At 41.3% G+C, this 22,265-nt stretch overlaps 1 protein-coding gene and 1 non-coding gene across 2 annotated transcripts in view; one reads left to right on the top strand and one right to left on the bottom strand.

Moving 5' to 3' along the window:
* Positions 1-22,265, bottom strand: part of IGF2BP3 (insulin like growth factor 2 mRNA binding protein 3) — a 152,521-nt gene that overhangs the window by 72,007 nt on the left and 58,249 nt on the right. The gene's annotated exons all lie outside the window — the stretch shown is intronic.
* Positions 8,234-8,304, top strand: LOC111545107. Its single transcript, XR_002732343.1, has one exon. It is a non-coding gene; the product is annotated as a small nucleolar RNA SNORD65 (small nucleolar RNA).

Genomic DNA, 22,265 nt, shown 5'->3' with positions numbered 1-22,265 from the left:
GAGATACTACACACCTATGGCAAGGATGCAGAGCCATTTCAGACTGGCTAAAAATTAAACCACCAAGTGTTGTCAAGGACTGGACCTGCTAGTGAGAACATAAAGTGGCACAACTAGTGTCAAAAGTTTAGAATTTTTTAAAAACATTAAATACATGATCCAGTTATTCCACCCTTGTGTATTTATCTGAGAGAAATGAATATACCAGGAAGAAAAACTTTCTCCTTTATCAACCTAGGTTCAGTAATTGAGGGCCTGCAAATTCAACTGATAATGCACAGATGAACAGGAGAAAAAAACCAAAACTTTTTCATATATGGAAGTACACAAAAGCAGTACTCCAGACAGCTAAAAAAGGGAGTTTACAAACCCAATTAACTGGGGAAAAAGGATACGGGAGAAAAGGCTTCTATGGGAAAATAAATGGATTTCAAGGGGAACAGGAGATACATTTTGTGGTAATGTTTGTTTATGCAGATAAGAGTGGTCTTCTCCATTTTTTTTTTTTTTTCACGCCAAGAACATTCCCCAAGAGGAGGCTGCTAAAAATCCCCTATTCCCAGAAGTTTCTGCCTTTAGTTAAATTAAGGAATTTCTGATTAGGCTTCTTTCTGCATCTGTTGAATCTCAAATGTCTTTCGTTTAAAATAATCTTCATACTATCTCTGGGGGTTACGAGTAGGTCCTCACAAAAAGCAAACATCCATATAGAGACCTACACATAAATGTTCATAGCATCTTTACTTGTAGTAAAAACTGGAAACAGCCCAAATGTTCATCAACAGGTAAACAAGTAAATTGTGGTATATCTATACAACAAACCACTATTCAGCTATGAAAGGGAATGAGCTATTGACTCACGCATCATAGGTAAATCTTGATGGTTTCACATGTGTATATGTACGTCAAAACTTATCAAAATGTTCACTTTAAAGATATGTTTATGTCCATCATACCTCAATAAAGCTGTTTTTTAAAAAATACCTACTAATTCAACGACTTAAGTTGTTACAAATCAGAACAAAAGTGAGAATTATTCCTTCTTTTTTTTGAGACAGAGTCTCACTCTGTCACCTAGGCTGGAGTGCAGTGGCACTATCTCGGCACACCGCAACCTCCACCTCCCAGGTTCAAGTGAGTCTCCTGCCTCAGCCTCCCGAGTAGCTGGGATTACAGGCACACGACACTACATCGCCTCATTTTTGTATTTTTTACTAGAGAAGGGGTTTCACCATATTGGCCAGGCTGGTCTCAAACTCCTGACCTGGTGATCCACCTGCCTCGGCCTCCCAAAGTGCTGGGATTTACAGGGGTGAACCACCACACTCGGCTTACTCCCAATGTTTAATGTGTGAAAAGGCTTAAGGTTCAAGTGAGAAAAACAAAAGCAGGAAATTACATGCAATATATTCAGTACTTTTTTTTTTTTTAAATTACAAGACTACACAGATGGGAAAAAGAAATTGGATGATAAATCTTTAATCAACACATTGTAACTGTTTGCCCAAAAAGTGTGAAGAATATCAGACATATACAGTTGGAAAAAAGAAGCCATGAATAGAACTGAGAGTCAAAAATAAATGGTCAGGCTGGGTGTGGTAGCTCATGATCATAATACCAGCACTTTGGGAGACCAAGTCAGGAGGATCCCTTGAAGCCAAGAGTTCAAGACCAGCTTGGGCAACATAGCGAGATCCCTTGTGTTAAAAAAAAAAAAAAAATTAGCTGGGCATGGTGGTATGCACCTGGGAGACTGAAGCAGGAAGATCACTTGAGCCTGGGAGGTCAAGGCTGCAGTGAGCCATGATTGAGCCAGTATACTCCAGCCTGGGCAACATAGTGAGACCCTGTCTCTAAAATACACACATACCCACATACACACCCCTTTGACTACTGGTCAAAGATAGGCAAATATGCCAAGTGAAATGACAATGCTAGCTTTTGCAGACAAAATCGGCTAATATTTTGAATTATGTTAGCGTGAAGCATGCTGGGGAGGATATGGAAAAACAATGTCTTGTCCATTAGTGGGGGAAAGTATAAAGAAGCGCAGAATTTCTATAAAAGTTTCGGTAATATCAAATAGCCTAAAAATTCACTCTGATCTAATTCAATTTGTGTGTATACCTGCATAGAAGTATGAAAGGTAATATGCCAAGACATTTTTGAACTTTACTTTCCAAATTTTATTCAACGAGCCTGTATTACTTATAATGGGGAAGAAGTATATTTAAGTCATTCTTTAACAGAGACTTCTGAAAAAAAAAAATCAGTTTGAAACCAAAATACCAACTAAACAAGCATAGATCTGTCCCTTCACTGACCAAGACAAGAATACAGATGAAGTCACTGAGCTACAGGGAAGCAAAGAGTGCCACTAGATTGGGGTAAACCACCACAGTTCTGTTAGGAGTAGCTGGTGGGAAGATTCAGACAGCAGGGCAACCCTACTCCAGGACCTCCCACTCGTGCACATGAATGAAATCCCTCACATACCAGTTAGAACTAAATACAAAACCCATAACAGCACAACCACCTTTACCCCCTTTCCTCCCTCTTCATAGCTTATGTATAGGCAGTACAGGAATGCCAAGGCCACAACTGTACAGCACAAAACTTTCACTTTTGAAAAGACAGCCAAAAATGTCACAGTTGTTTCTGTCACCTTGGATTTGTTGTTGCTTTTTTTTTTGAGACGGAGTCTCGCTCTGTTGCCCAGGCTGGAGTGCAGTGGCATGATCTCAGCTCACTGCAATGTCTGCCTCCTGGGTTCAAGCAATTCTCTTGCCTCAGCCTCCCAAGTGGCTGGGATCACAGGCACCGACCACCACGCCAGCTAATTTTTTGTATTTTTAGTACAGACGGGGTTTAGCCATGTTAGCCAGGGTAGTCTTGAACTCCTGACCTCAAGTGATCAGCCCGCCTCGGCCTCCCAAAGTGCTGGGCTTATAGGCATGAGCCACTGTGTCCGGCTTTTTTTTTTTTTTTTTTTAAGACAGATTCTTACTCTGTCACCCAGGCTGGAGTGCAGTGGCATGATCTTGGCTCACTGCAACCTCCACCCCCTGGGTTCAAGTGATTCTTGTGCCTCAGCCTCCTGAGTAGCTGGGATTACAGGTGTGTGCCACTACATCCAGCTAATTTTTATATTTTTAGTACAGACAAAGTTTAGCCACATTTGCTAGCCTGGACTCGAATTCCTGACCTCAAATGATGTGCCTGCCTAGGCCTCCCAAAGTGCTGGGATTACGGGCATGAGCCACTGTGCCCAGCCTTGTCACTGCCATCTGACACAGCCGTAACCCATCCATGACACTCTCACTTTCCAGGGGTGCAAGGACAGCTTTAATAGCTGTAATGGGTTTAGACACTCAGACTTTCTGATCTATTCCTGGAAGCCAGTGCTGATTAATTTTTAACTTCTTTGGAACTGAGCCCCAAACAAAACATGAAACTGGGACTTATATTACAATGACTAAGGTACTACTACAGACATCTACTTAGAATCAAGTATCACCAAAGAAAGGCAGAATAACCTGAGAAATGTTTCATCCAAAAGATTGCAAATGAAAAAGTCTTTGTAAAATGATAAAAAGCACTGATCATTGTCTGTAGACAGACCCAGTACACACCCTAGTTGAATAAATTGTATCACAGAAGGTAGAACAGCAAGATCAAAATGAGTAAGAACTTGAGGCAAGGAGAAGGAATGTTTGTTTTTACAAGTGAATGTTTATGAACCACCACTTTTAGTCCTTATTCTTCAATGTATTTAGTTCAAGAAACAATAAGTAAATTGCTAAGCATCTGAAACAAAATGAAAAATTGAACAACCCAGCAAGTCTCATTAATAGCTCTTCTAGAATATTGACATAAAAGAGAATGCACCCAGATTAAAATGCACAATACTGGTGTCACCTGCTACACACCCTAACCAACACAGCTAACCTACAGAAATTATTTAAGGTTAAGTAGTAAAGAAGGAAGAGACTGCTCTTCTCTACATTCATGAATGCTGTAAACTGATGGCCAATACTGCCCACAGTATGGCAGATGTGGCCAAAATGACGGCAGAACCATCAGTCCCTTCCTCACTAACCCTGATGAACCAAGACTTCCTCAAGCTTAGCTAAGTCTCAAATGAGAAAGGCAACACTTTCTGCAAACATGTCAGAGTGCTGGATAGCACAAAGGCTGAGTTCAAGAAAAGGCTGATTCAGTAAGTAGTGCTGTCACAGATGGAAAACCATTTGGAGAAAAAAAAAAGACAAGGGCAGTTAATCATCCCATATATCGACAAAAATATACAACTATTAAGGATAGTTACCCTCTGAATGGTAGGATTTTAAGTCCTTTTTTCTGTTTTCTAAAGTGAACACAAACATCTTTTTTTTTGGAGACAGGGTCTTGTTGCTCTGTCACTCAGGCCACAGTATGGTGGCATGATTACAGCTCACTGCAGCCTCAATCTCCCAGGCTCAAGGGATCCTCCACCTCAGCCTCCCAAGTAGCTGGGACTACAGACGTGGGCCACCACGTCTGGCAAATTATTGTCCATTTTTAAAGAGATGGGTTTTTTTTTTATTATGTTGCCCAGGCTGATCTTGAATTCTTGGGCTCAAGAAATCCTCCCACCTTGGCCTTCCGAAGTGCTGTGATTACAGGCATGAGCCACTGTGCCTGGCCAAAAACATTTCTAATTTTAAAAAATTAAAGTGAGTGGCATATAACTCCCAGTTGCTATAAGATAGCCACTGGTCAATTTCTTAGGAGTTCCTAGAGGACACTCTGATATCTGACTTCCTTAGGGGACACTCAGCAAGTCTCATTAGCTTCCTTGGAATTAACCCACCTTTGCTTCTGTGATAAAAGAGAACTTGCTTTCATCCAACTCAAGATGTCTTCTGCCTGCTGGAGTGGCCTTCCAGAAGGACGCTTTCCCTGCAGAACTGTGATCGCCTCACCAGTGATCACTCAGAATGGTCCTTCACACTAGTACCAGGCAATGTGGTTAAATCAGACACCTCATTCACAAAAGCCTCCCTCCCACACATACCTTGTAACATGTAAATCAATAATAAGTTATTATTAACAACTAAAAGCTAGTTCAATTGTAACCGATGATCATCTCATGCCTAAGGCATACGGGCATGTGATCTTCTATTCACTGAACAAATGTCAACAAATGTCAAGGACAGCTAAGATTCCACCCTGCAATAAGCACAGTTTAGACCTGTAGCGAGGACTATGTTCAGTTCTGAACCCTACTCTAAGGGACACAGAAACTGTGCTCCCAAAGGGAAACAGGCTGAGAGGGGCCAGTGGAGGGGAATCTGGGAGGGACAGACGAGTGGTCTGGAGAGTTTCTCAGACAGATAATGGACGATTTGAATGTGCTCTCTTCACACATTGGGAGAATTTTTGTATTTTCAAAGGAGCTAAAACAAACATGGAGGTTGAAATGAACAGGCTCTCAAAAGATCATCTAGCCCGAGGGGGCCAATCACGTTCATTTTGCATGCCAGCTGCAAACAACTGGTTGTGATGATCCACAGCCTGTGTGAGAAGGATTCTGTGGCCTAATCTAGGATCAGTGAGAAGAGTCTCTCCTTGAGAGTCCCCCCTGCCGTGGAAGGAAGGAGGCTGAACAAGTACCGTGAATTCCCAGCAGTGACCTTCGCCAGTGGCCTGGATACTGAAGAGGCCAGTACTGAAGAGTTATTAAGGGGTACACAATCCACACATGCTTTCAAGACTTTCTGATAAGGCGAATAAACAATAATTCCTACAGTTGTGTATACCATAATCTTTCAGATAGGTATATGGGTTGTGTGATTTTAAAAAAATTTATTAGTGTTATAGGTTTCTAAAGGTAATCTAGTTCACACAAGGTCTTCCAGCTACAGACACACCTGCATGACTTAAAAAATCCCATTTTATCCCAAAATGATAAAGCTATTTATAATCAACAAGACTTTTTAAAATATCCACTTTGGGAGGCCAATGCACGCAGACTGCATGAGCCCAGGAGTTGGAGACCAGCCTGAACAACATGGCGAAACCCTGTCTCTATAAAAAATACAAAATTTAGCCAGGTGTGGTGGCACGTACCTGTAGTCCCAGCTACTTAGGAAGCTGAGGTAGCAGAGTCGCTTGAGCCTGGACGGTCGAGGCTGCAGTGAGCTGTGATCATGCCACTGCACTCCAGCCTTGGTGACAGAGGGAGACCCTGTTTCCCCTGCCTCTACCGTCCCCAAAAACAACAACAACAAACCATGAGAGAAAAATAAAGCCAGGAAAAATTAAGATTGAAAATAAATTGATATAAAGTTAGTGGTGAAGTTAAATATTCTAAAAATAAATAGTAGAGGTGACCCTTAAACTCAGTAGAAGACAACACCAAGGCAAACGCGGTCAGTGAGAAATTATGCAGGCTCCATCATGCGCTACAAAGCTGTCTCTAGTAGCCAAAGGGAGCATATAAGCAAAGATCCTCTTTTTAAACATTAATTAAACAGCATGTCAGAATAAAATTCCTACCATACAGAAACAAAGCTGTGACAAAAGAAAGGTTTGCTCGTGTTTAGTTAAGCAAGAAAGAAATTAACATGATGAAGTCATGTCTTTCATGGGAAAGATATCATGTAAATTATCTGAAGTCAGAAATATTTGTTCAGCTGGGCAACTTCAAGCAGTGGTAAACAATACTGGATACTGCAAGTGCACAGAACATGCTCAGAATTGATGGGCATCAGATTTGCTGAGAAAGGAGAACATGAAGTAATGATGGGTGTAAGCTCAGAGGAGCTTAGCATTAATCCACCCTAATGAGGCTGGCATCTAGGGGTACAGCCTGCTCAATTTCACAGCCTTAAGGAGCATCCCTCACTGATGCTTCTGACTTCTTTGTGACTCATTTTTTCAACATTAAATGTCTGAGGTTTTCCTTAACATTTTTTAAATAAGAAACTGAACTTCCCCCAAAATAGAAAGCTGAATATTATGATCAACTACTATTAGAAAGCCTAACCAAAACAACCTGAACTATTTTAAAACAAGTAACCAGATCAAGATAAAACACCTGCAATATACTTTCCAAAACATATGATCCCTGCTAGTGAAGGGATCATAGCTGCCACCAAGATTTCCATTTGCCACCACCAAAAAATAAAAAATAACATAAAGAAACAAAAAACAAAAACATTTTTTAAGAACTTCAGTGATTTCTGCATCAATAAAACTCAATGACCTGGGGCCAAGTGCAGTGGTTAATGCCTACAATCCTAGCACTTTGGGAGGCTGAGGCAGGAGGATAGCTTGAGCCCAGGAATTTGAGACCAGCCTGGGCAATATGGCGAGACCCCATCTCTACCCCCTCAAAAAAGAAAAAAATAATTAACTGAAAAACCAACAGGCCGGGCACAGTGACTCACGCCTGTAATCCTAGCACTTTGGCAGGCTGCGGCGGATGAATCACTTGAGGTCAGGAGTTCGTGACCTGCCTGGCCATAGTGGTGAAACCCTGTCTCTACTGAAAATACAATAATTAGCTGGGCGTGGTGGCAGGTGCCTGTAATCCCAGCTACTCGGGGGACTGAGGCAGGAGAACTGCTTGAACCTGGGAGGCAGAGGCTGCAGTGAGCGGAGATCACGCCTCTGCACTCCAGCCTGGGTGACAGAGCGAGACTCCATCTCAAAAATAAATAAATAAATAAATAACAAAAAATACAAACCTCAGTGACCTGAGACAACAAATTTATATCCTATTTTCTTATACCCACCCCCTCACCCCACCCCTACACAAAAAAATCCAGTGAGTTATTTTTTTAAACCGAATAACCCATTACAGAGTTGAAAAAATTCCCAACCAATACACGTTCAGTGAGTGAATACTGACCAGCAAGTCCACACCAGCCATTGTTCTGGGTCTTTGATAACATGGGAGGACACAGCCCTACCCACCTTAGCTCTGATATGGGAAATAAACACAAGTCAGAAGACAATTAAATATAAAGTGCTGGCTTGGGGATAGGGGGCAGGGAGGGGTACACACTTATAGTCCCGGCACTTTGGGAGGCAAAGGAGGGAGGATTGCTTTAGCTTAGGAAATTGATGCAGCAGTGAGCTATGATCTCACCACTGCACTGGGCAACAGAGAAGACTCTTGAGTTTTAAAATAAGTCTTTACACACTCACACACTTACACACACACACACACAAAAAATGCTAAGTCAAATAATGAAATCACCCAAAATAGCTGGAATTACTGGCAGATCGCGTAGCAATAAACCTAGTTTTCTGAAGAAAAAAACATATACATGAGAGAATGCAAGCCTACATGCTAAGTGCTACCATAGTGTTAGGTATGGGAGAAACACAGGAGAGATGTCTAATCCAAGAGTGGCAGGAATGACGTCTAAATTGAGGGCTAAATAATTGGTGAGAATCAAGAAAGATGGAAAGGATCCAGAACAAAATAAGACTGTTGGCGGGGGGGGGGGGGGGGGAAGAGAGAGCAAATGGATTCTTGGCAAAGAAAATGTATGCAAAAAGCCCTGAAGCTAAGAGAAGGATGGGGTTGAGGAAGTAAAGTACTTCACAGTACTGGAGCACACAGCATGTGAATTTCAGCCAAAGGACAAATGCCTCCAAGAAAAGTCAATTCACAGTGCAGCAGGGCAAGGCACTTGTCTTATTTGCTGGTTCTCACACTACCCTGAAAGGACTTTTTTTTGTTAATCCCATTTTCACAGATGGGAAAGGGACTCTGTATGATTGTCACTTTTACCCAAAGTCTCACAGCCAGAAGAAGTTGCCCTCAAAGTCTCTACCCCATCTTTCCATTCGAACATTCTGGGGCTTGAGGTTCAGACACAGAAACCCCATACCTCTGCCTTAGAGTTTAATGAAAAGTGTGTCTCCAGGTTTATGTGGAGAATAACCAAGACCTCGGAAACATTTAGTGAAAACCAGAGCTAGGAGGGATCTGTTTTTTTTTTTGCGAGTCCAGAGAAGCAGACTTGGATAAGACATCAAAGTTGTCTTGTGCAGCAGATTCTCCTCCAGCACATAGTAGGCACTATGATAAATTCAAAAAGGCTTCTAAGAAGAGGCAGAAGCAAGGACAGGGAAGGAGCTCAGCTCCACAGCTCAGGGAGGGTGACAGAATGGCCTAAGGCCCAGGAGAGCACTGTGTTGTCAACTGCCAGGGTCAAGCCTGAGACAGGAGCTATGAACTAGCACCGTCTGGGCTCTGATGTTGAACTGCTGCCATTTCCTCTCAGGTCTCAAAGGCACCAGCTACTAACTGGCCTTACACCAATACATGCCTCCTTCTATCTTGTCATCTCATAATAGGAATGCTGCATCCCCTATGTGAAATGACAAAATGTATTCTGCATAGAAATTCCTCTAGGTACTGAAGAACTTTATCTTAATGTATTTCACCACTGGGTATTTATAGTCCCCACTCTCAAGGTTGTGGTCCTATTACCATTTATTTGACACTTGAGTGCTGACTACACTAGTGGTAAATTGAATAATGGTCCCAAATATATCTACCTCCTAATGCTTAAAATCTATGAATGGTACCTTATATGGCAAAAGGGACTTTGCAGGCATAATTAAGTATCTTGAGGTGGAGATATTATATGGGATTACCTGGGTGAGCCTGATGTAATCATGGATCCTTGCAAAAGGGGCAAGAGAGGAGGGAAAGTCAGAGAGAAGGCAATATGAGGACAGAAGCAGAGGCTGAAGTAGTATACTTTGAAAGAGGAAACCATGAAAGCCAAGGACCACAGCCAGGCACTAGAACCTGGGAAAGGCAAGCAAACAGATTCTCCCCTAAGACTTCCAGAGGCAGCCAGTTCTCATGACAACCTTGACTTTAACCCACTGAGACTGATTTCAGACTCCTGGCTTCTAAAACAAAAATTAATTTCTGCTGCTTTAAACCACCAAGTCTGTGATTAATTTGTTACAGCAGCATAGGAAACTAATATACCTATTCTTATTTTATGTTAGCATGTAAATTTTCTATACCACCAGTCATATTAAATTGCTCTAAAAGAATTTACCTCTCCTCCACCTAAAAAAAGTGAAGCAATATTGATCAATAAAACAAAAGCAGAATGTTGACTATTATTAAGGTCGGTAGATGGAGGTTCAGTATACTATTTTCTCAATGTGTTTAAAAAGTCATTTTAAAATTCCTAAGGAAGGAATCACATTTCTACACCATCTCCCACTGAGCTGTATGAGCCAGTTTTTTTGTCCCCCAACATTGGAACAAGTTGTTATGTCTTTAGTTCAATGCCACACCAGGTCCTTGGTTAGTAGATAAGGGACACATGGTATAAAAAGTGTGCATGCTTAAACATGTTTTCTAAGCAGTACATCTAAGAGGCACACAGGAGCTGAGCAACTAAGGAAACATTTGTGTTTCCCATATCTTGTTTCTCCAGGATAGTAAATCATGTATTAAAACAGTTCTCCAAAGTATTATATTACTTTTTGCTGATCACAAATAGGCAAATGCATCTAATATGATCTGATTTCTAATGCAATTCAACTCTGTGAAAGTCTAAAACAAAATATTAGGTTGGTACAAAAGTAAATGGAGTTTTTGCCATTAAAAGTAGTATCTCTAAGCTATATAATAAGCGGGTGGTTTTGGACTGAGAGAGCCACAGCTGACCTTGTCCTGCTCCTCCAGGGTAACATTTTGAGGACAATGCTATCAGAGGTTCTTCATAGCCTAAGCACTGTCTGCCACACCAACATTGCAACCAAAAGGGGCCATTCTAAGGCTGACCCAGCCTCAGAAAGCAAAGCACGTGATAAGATCACATCCTTCAATCTAATCTGGCTATACTTGTTACACCCACTGAAAATTAAGAAATACCTAGATGCCCAAGAATTTCCATTTCACACAAGAACCACTTCAAAAGCCACCTCATGACTGAGCATGGATCCAACCATAAATACTTACACAAGCACGCACCAAAGCCAACCATATGCATCGCAGCATAATGACTGTGTGTAAAATGAGTCAGCTGGAGGAGCAGAAGTATTTAAGATGCTGTCAAAACCCTACTTTTTTGAGATGGAGCCTCACTCTGTCGCCTAGGCTGGAGTGCAGAGGCACGATCTTGGCCCACTGCAATATCTGCCTCCTGGGTTCAAGTAATTCACATGCCTCAGCCTCCCGAGTAGCTAAGATTACAAGCATGTGCTACCACACAAGGCTAATTGTAGTATTTTTAGTAGAGACAGGGGTTTCACCATGTTGCCCAGGTTGGTCTCAAACTCCTGACCTCAAGTGACCCGCCTGCCTCAGCCTCCCAAAGTGCTGGAATTACAGGTGTGAGCCACCATGCCCAGCCCAAAACCCTGACTGTTAAACCATGATTGAAGAAGTTGTCTCCCTTTAAAAATTGTAACTTTTCTGCTGCTACAGAGTAACCAAAAGTAAGGACACCAATCATATTTAAGATTCAGTCACTGTGGCCATAGTAGGACCCCTTCCCAGCAGTACTTGCCTTCACACAGACCCGCCAGAGAAACAGTTGCAGGGCCCCTGCTGAGGGGGTTCACCATCAGCATCACCAGCATGAACTGCCAGGAGTCTGATAATCCAGGACCCTTCCTGCCTTGTTATAGGAATTGTCTTCCATCATTCAAACTCACAGTACAAAAAATACAGCAGGAAGTCTTCTGAAATTAAAGTTTGAAAAGTCACTGCTATGCCGGGCGCGGTGGCTCATGCCTGTAATTTCACCACTTTGGGAGGCCAAGGCAGGTGGATCACCTGAGGTCAGGAGTTCAAGACCAGCCTGGCCATCAAGGTGAAACCCTGTCTCTACTGAAACTACAAAAATTAGCTGGGTGTGGTGGCAGGCACCTGTAATCCCAGCTACTCGAGAGGCTGAGGCAGGAGAATCGCTTGAACCGGGGAGGTAAAGGTTGCAGTGACCAAGACTGCAGTGACCAAGAGTGCATTACACTCCAGTCTGGGTGACAGAACAAGACTCATCTCCAAAAAAGTCACTGCTTCCCTAGCGGTTGGCATGAAGCAAAATGCAGTTTAGGCTGGGCATGGCAGCTGAAGCCTATAAAGCCTGTAATCCCAGCAATTTGGTTGGTTGAGATGGGTGGATCACCTGAGGTCTTGAGGTCAGCAATTCAAGACCAGCCTGGCCAACATGGCAAAACCCTATCTCTACTAAAATTACGAAAATTAGCCAGGCATGGGGGTGCATGCCTGAAGTCCCAGCTACTCGGGAGGCTGAGGCAGGAGAATCGCTTGAACCCAGGAGGTAGAGGCTGCAGTGAGCTGAGACTGCGCCACTGCGCTCCAGCCTGGGCGAAAGAACAAGACTGTCTCAAAAAAAAAAAAAAAAAAAAAAGGAAAAAAGAAAAATGCAGTCTAAGTCCAAAACCACCTGCTTAATACATAGCTCAGAGATATTTTTAGACTTTTAGAGTTAAGTTGTATTAGAAATCAGATCATCTAAGATGGATTTACCTATATGCGATTAGCAAAAGTAACATATACCTTGCAGAACTTTCGCACGTTTGTACTGCATGACTTCCTATCCATAAGTATATAAAGCTAAGAAGAAATAAACAACTTGAGTTACGCCTGCTAAACTACTTTGCAAATTTCTATCATGGATAAAAAGGGACTGCTGATGGTAAAGGCAGTTTTAAGTTCATTTCTATCATTAAATGATAGTTTTTATAGAAAGTGATACTTGTGCAAAACAAAGGAGGTGATGGGAGTAAAACATTTGAGCATTTGGCCAAGAAGAGGGGAACTTACACCTTCCATGGGAAAGTATTTTAGGAACATACCGTCATTTTGGGTGACTGAGGGGAGAGAAAGCAGAGTGAGATGAAGATAGAGACCACATCATGACAAGACAAACTTACAAGTGGAGATCAAGCATTTACAAATTTTTATAGCAGACTGACAATAATTTTATGTCTGTTGAATCTGACAATAAAATCAGCTTGTCTGTTGGCTGACATTAAAATTTCATTGTAATAATTTATTTTCACTGTATTTTACAAAGAAGTCAGTGATCAATCAGAAATTTAAAAATAACTGGTCATTCAACACAGTTGAGGAACGAATGATTTAGAAAAGTAATTATTAATGGAGAAACCTTCACCCCTTAAGGAAGTGGTTTTAGAAATCTGTGGATCTTTTGGGGTTAGGAAAAGGGTCCTTTACCAATATTTGAGAGGCACAGACCAGGTATGTCACACATCCTGAGGTGTGCAGTACAGCTTCACACAATAAAGAGAGATGGCCTCATGTCCTGCACAGCCTTTGAAGGTCTTTGATATTCAGATACAGAGGAAACCCATTTATCTGTCCCTATAACCTGATAAAATATTTATTGCTCAGTTTTCATATACACTGTATCTTCCAAAACTGTATCATGTAAATCAAGATACTATTATATTTTGGTCTGCTCATCACTGTAGAAAACCACTAAACCGAGAGCACACAACTTTGCATTGCCTGCATATTACTCCTATCTCAACACCAGTATTGGTCCACTGAGGATTATTCTACATATGGTACAAGCACTTGGCCATTTCATTATAACTAAACTCTGATCATGCCTAAGCATTTATGTACTAAACTTTTTTTGTATAAATAATTTTTATGTCACCTTTCTGGTATTACTAGGACATTATATTGATTTTTAAATTATATACATATATAAGTGGGTTATATTTTCTGTGAATTTCACTTAGGATTGTAATTGGGACATTACATAGGAGGAAATTATAGATCTCAATAAAAACACTGATGAAATCGGTGCTAAGTCATAAATGGGTAGGTGAACTTGCAGAAGATATTAGAAGTCATCCTTATTTCCACGTTTGAGATGACAGAAGTATATACAGTTTAGATACAGTAGCAGATAAAAAAGGAGGTTCTGCCTAGCTTAAATCCCAATTTAGCCAATGGTAGCTGCAAGACCTTGGCAAGTTTTTCCATTTCCCAATTACTTTTTTTGTTTGTTTTTAAAAATAAGAATAGCCCTATTCCCTTCCTATATCTAGGGTTGGTTCTAAGAATATAAAAAGAACGAGAATCCATCTAGAGAGGTACTTGGCCAGGCACGGTGGCTTACTACTATAATCCCAACACTTTGGGAGGTCAAGGCAGGAGGATCACTTAAGCCCAGGAGTTTGAGACCAGCCTGGGCAAGACCCGTTTGTTTAAAAAAAAAAAAAAATTTTTTTTTTTTTTTTTTTTTGTTAAATTAATGGAGCATGGTGACGTATGTGCCTGTTGTCCTAGCAACTCGGGAGGCTGAGGCAGCAGGATTGCTTGAGCCCAGGAGGAGTTTAAGGCTGCAGTGAGTAGTGATCGTGTCACCTCACTCCAGCCTGGGTGACAGAGTCTCGAAAAAAATCAAATGGAAAAAAAAAGAGGTTCGCATATTGCTCTGCTCATAATCAGCACAACCCACATGTGTGATATTAAGTTAATCTAAAACGCAAAGGCAGAGTACTAAAGAGAAGGAAATGAGCTAAGAATATGAGAGTAGGCATAAAAATGAGTGAAAGACAAATCAAATGTAGGCCTTCTTTTAAAAAGAAATCTGAAATATCAGTCATTACCATTAGCCAGAGTAAGCTAATTAAACAGTTTCAATCTTTGTATATATACCTGGACACATGTGAGAGTCTAGGGGTAGTGGACACAAAACAAGAAAAAAAATCTAGCAAGATGAACACAGAAATCTCTATTTGGGTTGATAGTTAAGCTCTGAAAAGCATCATACACCCTCAATTCAACCAACACTTAACTTACTGAGCACCACCTTTGTCTACCAGATTGGAATAGAAAACTAAGGAAAGGTATCTGTGAATATATACAATACACATCTAGGAAAGATTGCAGTAAATTATAGCCTTTCCCATCCCCACATGGAAAGTAATACTGAATAGTAATTACTGAATAGTAATATTGTGTTTTGAATAAGACAAAATAGGCCATTCAGGAAATCAAAATACAGCGGGTAGGCGGGGGGCCTTAGTACTGAGGCAACCCTTGCTTTTCAGGTTGCTGATAATAAAATTAGGAACAGCATTAATAGTGCCCTGTCATTCCCAATCGGTTTACTGTTCTAAAACCCTACCAGGAGACTTTGCCCTCCCCAGTCTTAACCTTGTATATTTTGTTCATTAAAACTGGAGGTAGAAAGATAGGAAAAGAACAAGTGAAGGTTTTTATATACTTAAATTTAAAATGATGAGCACTGCATACACATCTCTAGTGCTGAGTCACATGGAAAAAATTGAATACGCATTTCTTTTAAGATGGTAAAGTCCTGTTTCAGTCTTAATTCAACCAAAGGTTATCTACAAGAATAAATTTAAAAGCAAATTACTTATGAGCAGTTACTCCGTTCTTGAGAAATAAAAGATTCAAATTCACCTCTTTCTAAATTTAAAAGGCACCAAAAAACAATATTCAAAGAAACAACTGAAACTTTAGCTCTAGGTTCTAGATCCAGACAAATTTCAACAGGCACAACCCACCTTGTTTCTCCCACTGAAAGCAGTTATAAAATCTGGACCGAAAGTATCAAACAATAATTTGAAGACTCAAAGTAAAGATAGCAGACAGATTGGGAACTCCATAGTACTACAGAAGCTGAAGTGATTTGCTTCTTTTTTTTCCCTCTGCTATGCCCCAGCCTAGATTCAGTAGCAAAAAACCTGCAAGTTGTTAGTGCACACAGACAGATCTCAGGAGAAGCCTTGTAGTTTGGGCTGGAGAAGCAAGAAAGGGGAACGAGGTGCACAGCAGGTGGTGAGGAGGTGAGCAGGCCTAACTGCCTGAACCCTGCCTCCTGTCAGATCAGCGGCGGCAGCATTAGATTCTCATAGGAGTGCACACCCTAGTGTGAACTGCGCACGCAAGGGATCTAGGTTGCATACGCCTTAAGAGATTCTAACCAATGCCTGATGATCTGAGGTAGAACAGTTTCTATCCTGAAACCACTCCCCTTCACCCACCATGGAAAAATTGTCTTCTACGAAACCAGTTCCTGGTGCCAAAAAGGTTGGGGGACCACTGATCTAAAACACCAACGGGGCTAAGAAGCTATAGTTTCAAGGGGATGGGTTGAACCTGTTTGCTTTTCCTTCTGTTTGCCTCTCGTTAGCCCTGGACACGTATACAGTTACAGGAAGTACACAGCCACGCAACGTATCTAAGGCCCTTGCTTTTCTGATTAGAGAATCAAAAAGGGAAGCCTCAGGGAAACAAAATACTAATCAAATTGTGTCCGGAATTGGTTCCTTCCAGTGGGTTCTTAGTCTTGCTGACTTCAAGAATGAAGCCGCGGACCCTTGTGGTGAGTGTTACAGTTCTTAAAGATGGTGTGTCTGGAGTTTGTTCCTTCAGATGTTGAGATGTGTCCAAAGTTTCTTCCATCCGGTGGGTTCGTGGTCTTGCTGACTTCAGGAGTGAAGCCGCAGACCTTTGCAGTGAGTGTTACAGCTCTTAAAGGTGGCGCATCAGGATTTGTTTGTTCCTCCCGGTGGGTTCCTGGTCTCTCTGAATTCAGGAGTGAAGCCGCAGACCTTCGCAGTGAGTGTTACAGCGCTTAAAGGTAGGGCGGACCCAAAGAATGGGAAGCAGCAAGACTTACTGCGAACAGCCAAAGACCAAAACTTCCACAACCTGGAAACGGGACCCAAGCTGGTTGCGTCTGCTGGCTCAAGTGGCCAGCTTTTACTCCCTTATTTGGCCCCACCCACATCCTGCTGACTGGGCCATTTTACTGAGCGCTGATTGGTGCGTTTTTACAGAGTGCTGATTGGTGTGTTTACAACCCCTGACCCAGAAGCCCAGCTGGCTTCACCTCTCAAAACCATGGAGACAGAGGAGTTCATTCAGCTTCAACATCACCAAGTTATCAGAAATCAATAAAACGGATAAACCTCTGCAAGGCTGATGAAGATTGTGAGAGAACACAAAAATTACTAGTATCAGAATTAAAAAGTGGAGATATCACTAGCAACCCTACAGACATTAAAGGATAAGGGCAATACTACAAAGCTTTACATAACTTATCCATTATGATGTAAAGTTATTTAAAAAAAAAGGAAAAGAAAAATAAACAACTTGGATAAAATTAACCAATTCTTTGAACACTACAAATGACCCAAGATGAAATAACCTGAAGAACACTATAATTACTGAAGATATTGAATTTGAGCATTAAAAAAGGGGCAGGGGGAACTGGTGGCTCACGCCTGTAATCCCAGCACTTTGGGAGGCCGAGGCAAATGGATCACCTGAGGTCAGGAGTTCAAGACCAGCCTGACCAACATGGAGAAATCTGTCTCTACTAAAAATGCAAATATTAGCTGGGCGTGGTGGCACATGTCTGTAATCCCAGCTACTTGGGAGGCCAAGGCAGGAGAATCACTTGAACCTGGGAGGCGGAGGTTGTGATGAGCCGAGATTGGGCCATTCACTCCAGCCTGGGCAACAAGAGCAAAACACCATCTCAAAAAACAACAACAACAGAAAACTTCTGAGAGAAAGTGTTCAAGTGGTTTCACAGGTGAATTGTATCAAACAATTAAAGAACACCAATTCAGCACAATCACTTCCAGATAACATAAGCATGATTTCCCAACACATTTTAAGGCTGCTACCCTGGTAAAAAAAATCAATGACAATCCAAAAAAAAACAAAAACAAAAACACTACAGACCAATATCCCTCATGAGCAGAGACACAATAAGTCCTCAACAAAAATGTTAGCAAATTAAGCCAAGCAATATCTTAAAAGAATAAAATACCACAATAAAGTGGAGTTTATCATAGGAATGCAGGGTTGGTTCAATATTTGTAGGGGTAAAAAGTCAATGTAATTCATTTACAGCCCAGAAACTACATGATAATGTCAATTTATGCAAAAAAAGCATTTGAAACAATCCAACATTCACTCATCATATAGATTGTCAACAAACTAGAAAGAGAAGGCAATGTCTTCAACCTGATAAAGAGTATCTACAAAAAACCCATAGCTAACATTTTATGTTATGATGAAAGACAGTGTTTTCTCACAAAAATTGAGGACGGGTAAGGATGTCGACTCTCATTAGAGGTCCTAGACAGTACATTACAGCAATAAAAGAAAAGGCACACAGACTATAAAGGAAGAACTAAAACTATGCCCATTTGAATACATAATTGTCTAAGTAGAAAATCCCAAGCAATCTATTAAAAAATAAAAAACAAATTTTCAGAACTAGTAAGTTTAGCAATGCCAAAGGATATAAGGTCAACACACAAAAATTTAAAATATTTCTACATACTAAAAACAAGCAGAAGTCAAAACTTAAAAAGTAATATTCATCTACTGTTTAGGAAAAAAAAACAAAATAACAAGTGTTGGAGTGGATGTGGAGAAATTACAACACACTTGGGCACTGTTGGTAGAAACGTAAAAACGGTACAGCTGCTATGGAAAACAGTATGGCAATTCCTGAAATAATTAAAAATATAATTGTGGTAACATCTTTTTCACTGGTTTATTCAAGGACGGGAAAAAAAGAATTGCTATAACATCCAGCAATCCTACTTCTAGGTACATACCCAAAAGAATTGAAAGCAGAGTCTCAAAGAGATATTTGTTCACCTACATTCACAGTGGCATTGAACACAATAGCCAAAAGGTGGAAGCAACCCATATACCCATGGACAGAAGAATAAACAAAATGTAAAATACGCATATAAAAGAATACTACTTAGCTTTCAAAAGAAAATTCTGACACATACTACAACAGCGGTCCCCAACTATTTTCACACCAGGGACTGGTTTCATGGAAGACAGTTTTTCCACGGACAGAGAGTGGGGTTAGGGGGATGGTTTCAGGATGGAACTTTTCCACCTCAGATCATCAGGCATTAGATTCTCCTAAGGAGTGAGCAACCTAGATCCCTCAATGTGTGCAGTTCACAATAGGGTATGCATTCCTATGAGAATCTAATGCCACCACTGATCTGTCAGGAGGCAAAGCTTAGGCAGTAATGCTCGCTCACTTACCACTCACCTCCTGTGGTACAGCCCAGTTTCTAACAGGCCACAGACAGTATACCAGTCTGAGGCCTGGGGGTTAGGGACCCCTGTGCTACAACATGGGTGAATAGCATACTAAGTGAAATAAGCCAGTCATAAGAAGACAACTTAGTAAAGTTGACAATTATTCCAAAAGGGTTTTTTTAACTTATTACAATCCCAATAAAAATCCCAACAGAATTTTTGTGTATAGACTTACTGGTTTTAAAATACATATGGAAAAGCAAAGTAACGACAATAGCCACGATTCTGAAAAACAATGAAGTTGAAGGAGTAATACTATTCAATTTTAAGACTGACAATATAAAGTCACAGTAACCAAGAAAGTGTAGTAGCAAAGGGACAGACATATAAATTAATGGGAGAAAAGAGTCCAGAAACAGACCCACCCAAATATGGTCAATTGATTTGTAACAAAAGTGTGAGGGCAATTCAATGGAAAATGAACAATATTTTCAATTTATGGTGTTAGAATGAAACATTTACATGCAAAAAATAAAACCACGGCCTGTGAATCATACATTACATAAAAATTAACTCAAAATGCACCATAGGTTTAAAACAACAGGAGAAAACCTTCATAACTTTGATTTAGGCAAAATGTTTTTAGACAGGACACCAAAAATACTATTCATAAAATGAGATTGGCAGAAACGAATACACTGAACACTTCATTAAAATTTAAAACTTTTGGCCAGGTGCGGTGGCTCAAGCCTCTAATCCTAGCACTTTGGGAGGCCAAGATGGACTGATCACCTGAGGTCAGGAGTTTGAGACTAGCCTGGCCAACATGGTGAAACCCCGTCTCTACTAAAAATACAAAAATTAGCCAGACATAGTGGTGGGCGCCTGTAATCCCAGCTACTCAGGAGGCTGAGACACGAGAATCGCTTGAACCTGGGAGGCGAAGGTTGCAGTGAGCTGAGATCGCACCATTGCACTCCAGTCTGGCTGACAGAGCAACACTCCATCTCAAAAGTTAAAAAAAAGAAAATAAAGATATGAAAGAAAAAAAAAAAAAAGCCAGGCGCAGTGGCTCACGCCTGTAATCCCAGCACTTTAGGAGGCCGAGGCGGGCGGATCACAAGGTCAGGAGATCGAGACCATCCTGGCAAACATGGTGAAACCCCGTTCCTACTAAAAATACAAAAAAAAAAAAAATTAGCAGGGTGTGGTGGTGGGCACCTGTAGTCCCAGCTACTGGAGAGGCTGAGGCAGGAGAATGGCGTGAACCCGGGAGGCAGAGCTTGTAGTGAGCCCAGATCACGCCACTGCACTCCAGCCTGGGCAACAGAGCCAGACTTTGTCTCAAAAATAAAATAAAATAAAATAAGAGAAAAAAAAATAGCCAGGTGTGGTGGTGCACACCTGTAGTCCCAGCTACTCGGGAGACTGAGATGGGAAAATCACCTGAGCCTGGGAAGTCGAGGCTGCAGTGAGCTGTGATTGCGCCACTGCACTCCAGCCTGGGCGGTAAGTCAAGATTCTGTCCCAATCAACTGATAAAGGGCATGACGACCTTTAAGATGATCATATCCAGAAAAACTATAGAAGTGCAGGACAAAAGTCCACGCAGCACAGCGCAAAGGATGTGGGGTAAACATGGAGGGAGCAGGGTGGGGTGAGAAATGCTTGCCTCATATATCATTCATACATACTGGTTGTAGGGAACTCTGGTATTCCCCCTGCACACCCATCACCAGATTACTTCTAATGATGTGAAGTTTGGCCCATCCCAGAGCAGCCATGCATGAAGAACTCTACTGTCCACGGTTCTTTAAACAGAGAACTTTACTAATAACTTCCCCAAGGAAGTTCATTCATCACTCGTAATCATACATTACTTCCAGACCTGGGGAGGATTCAGTTTCTACTGGCTTTACTGTCAAGCTTTTTCAGAGGCATGTTGAAACCAATGATACTGGAAGAAACAGAAACAACCCTTTGGGAAGAAGTTTTCTGTTAAAGCAACCTGATTGACAGTAGACACTAACACTTTCCAGCTGCATGATCCTGGACAAGCTACTTCACCTCTCTGTACCACCACTGCCTTACCTGTACAGTGGGAACATGGGACTGCTATGAAGATTAAAACACGTTAATTCAGTGCCTAGCACGTAAGTGCCTAGTGTCAGCTACTTACTGGCCAAGTGCTCAAAATCAGGCCACTGAGAAGAAGAAAGGCATCTACCGAGAACACGCAGTTTATCTGCTATTTATTTAGAACTCCAAGCTGTCTGCTATAAAGGCAACCTTTAAATTGGTTATTTCTAATACTTAACATTTCTGACTCCCATTACTTCTTCTTGCTCGCTCATGAATAATCTCAACATCACTGTTTCTACAGATGTTTTCCTCTGTTGAGTTAAAGCACCTCACGGTGTTAGCTTTACATCCAATTACACTTAAAACTCTTCTCAGCCAGGCATAGTGACTCACACCTGTAATCCCAGCACTTTGGGAGGCCGAAGTGGGGGGGTCACCTGAGGTCAGGAGTTCAAGACCAGCCTGGTCAACATGTGAAACCCTGTCTCTACTAAAAATGCAAAAATTATCCGGGCATGGTGGCACACGCCTGTAATCCCAGCTACTCAGGAGGCTGAGGCAGGAGAATGGTTTGAATCCAGGAGGTGGAGACTGTGGTGAGCTGAGATCACGCCATTGCACTCCAGCCTGGGCAACAAGTGTGAAATGCTGTCTCAAAAAATAAATAAATAAAATGCTTCTCAAATTTCTATTTGACATTCACATTCCTGTATCCATACGGACCAAGTAGCACCTAACACAGCACCAAAAACAATCAGCAGTTGGACAGAAGATGAATGACAGTTCCTGCCTTTAAAGATGCCAACATCCAGCAGGTTTGTCACCTAACTCACTCCGTGGCCCCTGCCCACTCTCTTCCCCAGGAAATCATCCACCTCCCCAACAAACCTCAAGACAGCTTTCCACTTCTCAGCACACCTTCATCCAAGGCTTACAGTGGGGTTTCTCTGAGCTATTTTATGTTAACTATGGTATTGTTTTGTTTTTCCTCCAGACTAGATAACATGGCATCACTACTTTCCCACTTATTTCTTTTATTTATTTATTTATTTATTTATTTATTTATTTATTTATTTATTTATTT

Source organism: Piliocolobus tephrosceles, chromosome 8 (genome assembly GCF_002776525.5).
Source record: "Piliocolobus tephrosceles isolate RC106 chromosome 8, ASM277652v3, whole genome shotgun sequence".
NCBI lineage: Eukaryota > Metazoa > Chordata > Mammalia > Primates > Cercopithecidae > Piliocolobus > Piliocolobus tephrosceles.
Note: the sequence above shows the minus strand (reverse complement) of the source record. Positions and strands in the feature narration are given on the sequence as shown.